We start from the raw sequence: 6025 nt of genomic DNA, 5'->3' as shown, positions 1-6025 counted from the left end.
GTCTTCAGTGTGTTTACTTTCATTTGTAAAATGCTGCAGACGCTGTGCATCGGGTGTGTCGCTTAGTTCTTTATGAAACATAAGAAATCCCTTGAATTAAAAGTAGTGCTTTATGGGGTATCTGAACATTTAATTAACAGATCATCTGGGGAAAAAAGCATTGAATCTTATCACCAATGCTTTATTTGAAGTAGTTTGAGCAGTTAAATGCCCACCCTCAGGAGAGACTCAGATTCCCTGCATTATACTGTAAGGAGCATGCCTTCAGATTTCAATAATAAATACATTAATAGCTGATTTAGTCTTATTTTGCTGTCCAGTTGGTGGCGCAATAAGAACAAACGGCAAACGTTCTCCCAACAGATTAGCTTTTTCTTCCCATATTAGGAACATGTTGATGTTAAATGTCCTCTTCTCAAATGAATCAGTATCTACTAATCAGTGATGCCACAATGCACAACATGTTTGGGGGTCAAAAAGTACCACATGTCATTGAAAAAACATTATACAATCAGTGAAGATTGGGAGTGGGTGTATTATGATGCGGGGCAAGTAATTGAAGGAAGGACTAATGCAGAATCGCAAGCATTTTTAAATGTTTATCCAGTGTGGAAGAAATTAGCAATCCACATGATTAGTTTTTCCATACTGAAGATGTTTTAGAGAGTTCACCACCAACAGAGGCTTTCATATCAAGCTTTAAATACATTTTAATAAGCCTTTAAAAGCACTTGTTCTCTTACATTTCATTTCGTTAGACAATTTATGGACAGCTATGGTTTGATTTCTTTGCATGGACTGAATGGATTTTTACCAACATATGGAAGTAAATATGTGCCATCAGAATTTGAATAAAAAATGCCTCTGAAATTTGAATGTTGAATATTAGTGCTTACTTTTTCAGTGTTAAAATAAATTCAGAATATATTTTTAACCTAAAAAAAAATTCAGTGTCATTATTTGTACATGATTGCAATTTTCATTTATTAAAAAGATTCACATTCCTATTTCAAAGTGATCAAATTTTCAATAAACATATTTTTCACAGTTTAAATTTTCAGTGTTAAAAAATTCAGCATATAAAAACTTTCAACTTTTCAAAATTCGAATGCAATATTTTCAGTGTCCTCCAATTCAACTTGCTCAAATTCGCTGTCTCAAATTCAGCGTCTAAAAATTCGCTGTAAAAATGGCGAGGTTACTTCAGGTCACAGACATTAGCAATGGATGTCAGATTCCAGGACCCAGCTAATCACGTGACGCAACCGTCATATTGAAGAAATACCAGCGTCACCGAGGCTGGCGACCATGGAGGCGACCGCAAACCCAACGGTGAGTTTAATGCTTTCATATTTATGTAGTATATTTTATTTTGCATATGAAGTTTGATACATTACCTTAAATCTTGATTTAAAACACGGGTTGGGCCGTTGTTAATCTTACACCATGTAGTGCTAGCATATTACTTCTCGCTACCTACTAGCCCCCCCAGCCCCTCCCCGCTGCCCCACACCCAATTTACCCCGTTTTATTTCTAGAAGAAATACCACTTGCGCCAAGTCTAGAATCTTGAAAGAGAACTGATGGGTGGCGACTTTCTGGGTTGTTTGATGTTGTCTTAGGTGAGACGGAGACAGGCAGTCTTAGTAAAGTGTAATTTTTCAGGAGATGCTACTGCTAATGTACTAAGCTAATATGGCTGCCTTGTATGCTTCAAGGAGGGGCTGTGAACACTTCCGACATTAATTATAACCACAACCGCATTCTGTTCAGCTACTGTATTGTTCAGATGACTTCATTTATGAATTAATTAAGAAATTTATTGTCAGTATAACATCATCCAAAATACTGCTTTTCTTATCTGACAAGTGTTGATATACAATATTAATTTACATTCTTTTTACTTTGTGGTATAAAACCTCGTTCTGTTACCTAGCAACACTATAAACAACTCCCTTTGTTTTTTCAATTGATTTTACCTGATTTTCAAGAAAAATATATGCTTGTAAGTACATTTGTTAACTTATTTTAGATTAAATATCATAATTTAATTTATATTACTGTGATTTCTCAATACTGACCTACTGATTTGAAAGTACTTTTTTAATTTACTGACAATTTTTTTGACATGTTTTTTTGTTTTTTCTCTTTTCAAGGAACTTTTGCTGGATCATATTTTTGATAGACTCCGTGATCATTTGGAGTATGTTCTTGAACGTATGCCCCTGGATCTGGATCTCCTGGACTTTATCTGCACTCAAGAACTAGTTTTTTCAAATCCAGAATCAGTTAGGATCACCACCACAGCTAGAGGATCGGACTGACGTTTCCTTCTGTGCAGTCCCGTTCTGTTTAGGATCCTGCTCAGAGTGTGCATGCTATTATTGGTTTCAACCACAGTGCAAAGCAGCATCCGTATCTCCGTGTTTTAGGCTAAACATGAAGGGAAACTCGACCAAGTCCTGTTAGCCACTGTACTAGCCTAGCATAATACCGCCACTTCCTGGACATAAAAATATCATGTTTATACAAGATGCATATCATGTTTTAACAGGATAACTATCACGTTTCAATAAGATACGTATGACGTTATAACGTGATAGCGCTTGATTTTTTCCCCCTGGATTATAGCAATAAGCTTCCGTACCAGTTTCAAAATTCACCATTTATGAAATGTAAAGCAAAATGCTGATCATGTTACCACAAAGGTGAATTTTAGTGTCTTTATGGTAGACATGTTTAAGAACTAAAATGTTCTAAATTTGTAATTTGATTGTTTTTTCTTTACTCAAAAGGAACCTAGTAGGTACATTTGTACATTGTTCTAGGACTTTAAATTTCTTGCATTACAAGAATCAGAAAAAAGTTTTGTTTGTCTTATGTAATTTATTTTCTAATACTTCAAGCATATATGAACTCATCTAAGTACATTCAATAAAATTTTGCATAAAAAACAATTTCAGTTTCATATTTAAAACTGCATGTACAAACAGTACTGACTCAGAGAAATGAAATACCTACTCTGAACATTGTCACTCTAGTTCCTCTAGTTTTGAATGTGACAAAACTAGAGGAACTAGAGTAACACGGTACTCTAATGAGTAATACATATGATTACTATGTATCATATGTATTACATAGTAATCATTCATTCATATGAATACATTCAATGTATTCATATGAATGAATACATTCATATGTATCGAATTCATATTCAATACATATGAATATGAATTCAATACATTCATATGTATTGAATCACATGTTCAATACATATGATTATATGTAATCATCTGACAAAATCAGAAAATTGAATTGATTCTACATTTCAACAAAACTTTCATTTTAACAAAGCTGCTTCACAAACAAAGAACTGCTACAGCTTAAATGTAGAGTTTTTTTTTTTTAATAGGTCGATCATTCAAAGCAAGCCAAAGCCAGTTTGCGTAGAGCAAATACATGCTAACAACTCATCACTGAAAGATTTGTAACTCCTGTAGTGACAAGGAATTCTTAGCGTTTCGTAGCAAGTGGCAGCTGTTGGGTATTTTCCATGAACAATCTCCACAGACAGACTTGACGGCAGATTTTCCTATCCGGTCCAGAATTTGATCATGTCTTTCAGTTCAGGTGGTGTGGCTTTGGAAGAGAACAAAGCCACAATCACATTTTCAATTCTAATTTATCATACATCCGCAACATATGGATAACTTAGTATGTTTGTAAGACTAAAGTAACTGGAAATATTCAAGACAGTTTTACTTTTTATTAAAATCCACATCAGTTCTGGAACCACATGTTGAGATAGAGCTAGACTGCACAGAGAGAACACACAAACATGCATGCAATTCAACTGTTTGAATTTTGAGCTAAGATTAAAACTGAATTGTGAGGTACCACTGCAAGCAACTAAGAAAAGAATTCTCCTACAGCAGGGGTGTCAAACTCCAGGCCTCGAGGGTCGCAGTCCTGCAGTTTTTAGATGTGCCACAGGTACAAAACACTGGAATGAAATGGCTGAATAACCTCCTCCTTGTGTAGATCAGTTTTCCAGAGCCTTAATGACCTAATTATTCTGTTCAGGTGTAGTGCAGCAGAGGCACATCTAAAAGTTGCAGGACTGCAGCCCTCGAGGACTGGAGTTTGTGACCCCTGTCCTACAGGGATGTTTCATTGAAAAGTTATCTGAAAATCTCCAATCAGACACTGGTAACATTACCATTTGCAATTAACTGTTTCAGATATCCTGAAATGTGGCATCTGGTTTCCTTTGAGCAGTCGTCATCTTCATCACTTCAGTCATCTGTTTCTGGCCAAGTGATATGCTGAAGTACCACCTAAGTTTAGTAGAAAAAACTAATTGCGTTGTGTTTAACAGAAGTTTGCAAAGAAAATGTTTTATATAAAAGGCATTTCATTAAAACAATAACAGATGCAACACCATAATTCCAGTTATTTAAATATACCTCTGGACACAGGGAGGCTTCCTCCCTTGGAAAAAGCAGCGGTACAGCAACAGGCCGCCGAGTTTCCAGTGACCATATTGGGGTTTCTTTCAAGCCTCGTCTAAGCTGCTTTATTTGTCTTGCGACGCGTCCAAGAACCTATTTTATAAAATGGTAATAGTTTATTTCTAAACAACTCATTTCATTACAGTCATTGTGCTGCTCTGGTAATCGAAACTAATAACAGGGATCAAAGCAGTATACAGTAAAACACAATGTGTATAAAAAAATGTAATTCATGTGACACTGAAGATATGACAATCTTTACAATTAACAACTAATGTAAAAAGATTAATCTTTAAAAGTGAATCACTTGAGTTTTGCAAGACCTCAGAGAAAGTATGAGACTGTTCCTCAGGATAGGAGCGTAAGCTTAAAAAGCTGTCATTTGTCTGTGAGGCAATCTAAAGAAATTGAAATAAAACAATTTGTTTGAAAGATTCTACCTCTTACCTTTGATTGTTTATAGAAAACACTTAAGATAAATTGGTGCCAGACTATTTCAAAAATGTTAAAACAATGGTAAACCTGCACAATTCTTTATCCTTCTGTGTATCAAAATTGGATTTTAAATAAAATGTCATTTAAAACATAAGTTAAAGAAAAAAATACATGCAGTAGAAATGAATGCTGACTCACTGCATGAAGTAACAGCTTCTCAAAAAGCCACTTCCTATTGTTCTCTGTGGGGCAAAGAAGGTCCCATGAATATGCCAAGCTCTGTACTCTTTCCATTTGAGTATCAGAGAGCCTGGATTCTCCTTCGAGCTGCAAAAGACATCACAAATGACTCAGAGGGGAAAAAAGCAAGAAAGAAAATAATGTAAATTAATATTGTATATCAAGAGAAGCAGTGTTTTGGATGATGTTATACTGACAATAAATTTCTTAATTAATTCATAAATGAAGTCATCTGAACAATACAGTAGCTGAACAGAATGCGGTTGTGGTTATAATTAATGTCGGAAGTGTTCACAGCCCCTCCTTGAAGCATACAAGGCAGCCATATTAGCTTAGTACGTTAGCGGTAGCATCTCCTGAAAAATTACACTTTACTAAGACTGCCTGTCTCCGTCTCACCTAAGACAACATCAAACAACCCAGAAAGTCGCCACCCATCAGTTCTCTTTCAAGATTCTAGACTTGGCGCAAGTGGTATTTCTTCTAGAAATAAAACGGGGTAAATTGGGTGTGGGGCAGCGGGGAGGGGCTGGGGGGGCTAGTAGGTAGCGAGAAGTAATATGCTAGCACTACATGGTGTAAGATTAACAACGGCCCAACCCGTGTTTTAAATCAAGATTTAAGGTAATGTATCAAACTTCATGCGCAAAATAAAATATAATACATAAATATGAAAGCATTAAACTCACCGTTGGATTTGCGGTCGCCTCCATGGTCGCCAGCCTCGGTGACGCTGGTATTTCTTCAATATGACGGTTGCGTCACGTGATTAGCTGGGAGCTGGAATCTGACATCCATTGCTAATGTCTGTGACCTGAAGTAACCTCGCCACTTTTACA

At 36.0% G+C, this 6025-nt stretch overlaps 1 long non-coding RNA gene across 4 annotated transcripts; it reads right to left on the bottom strand.

Moving 5' to 3' along the window:
- Window positions 1–1120: 1120 nt before the first annotated feature.
- LOC111610529 lies at window positions 1121–5912 on the bottom strand. Of its 4 annotated transcripts, none has more exons than XR_002753690.1 (5): window positions 5876–5912; window positions 5145–5273; window positions 4467–4604; window positions 4220–4337; window positions 1121–3815 (listed from the first exon to the last, which is right to left on the bottom strand). It is a non-coding gene; the product is annotated as an uncharacterized LOC111610529 (long non-coding RNA). The 4 variants fall into 4 exon arrangements; XR_002753692.1 differs by lacking the exon at window positions 5876–5912 and having other exon boundaries at window positions 1121–3639; window positions 3763–3815; window positions 5145–5865; XR_002753689.1 differs by lacking the exon at window positions 5876–5912 and having other exon boundaries at window positions 5145–5865.
- Between the last annotated feature and the right edge of the window lie 113 nt (window positions 5913–6025).

The sequence above is a fragment of the Xiphophorus maculatus genome, chromosome 13 (assembly GCF_002775205.1).
Source record: "Xiphophorus maculatus strain JP 163 A chromosome 13, X_maculatus-5.0-male, whole genome shotgun sequence".
Classification (NCBI taxonomy): Eukaryota; Metazoa; Chordata; class Actinopteri; order Cyprinodontiformes; family Poeciliidae; genus Xiphophorus; species Xiphophorus maculatus.
Note: the sequence above shows the minus strand (reverse complement) of the source record. Positions and strands in the feature narration are given on the sequence as shown.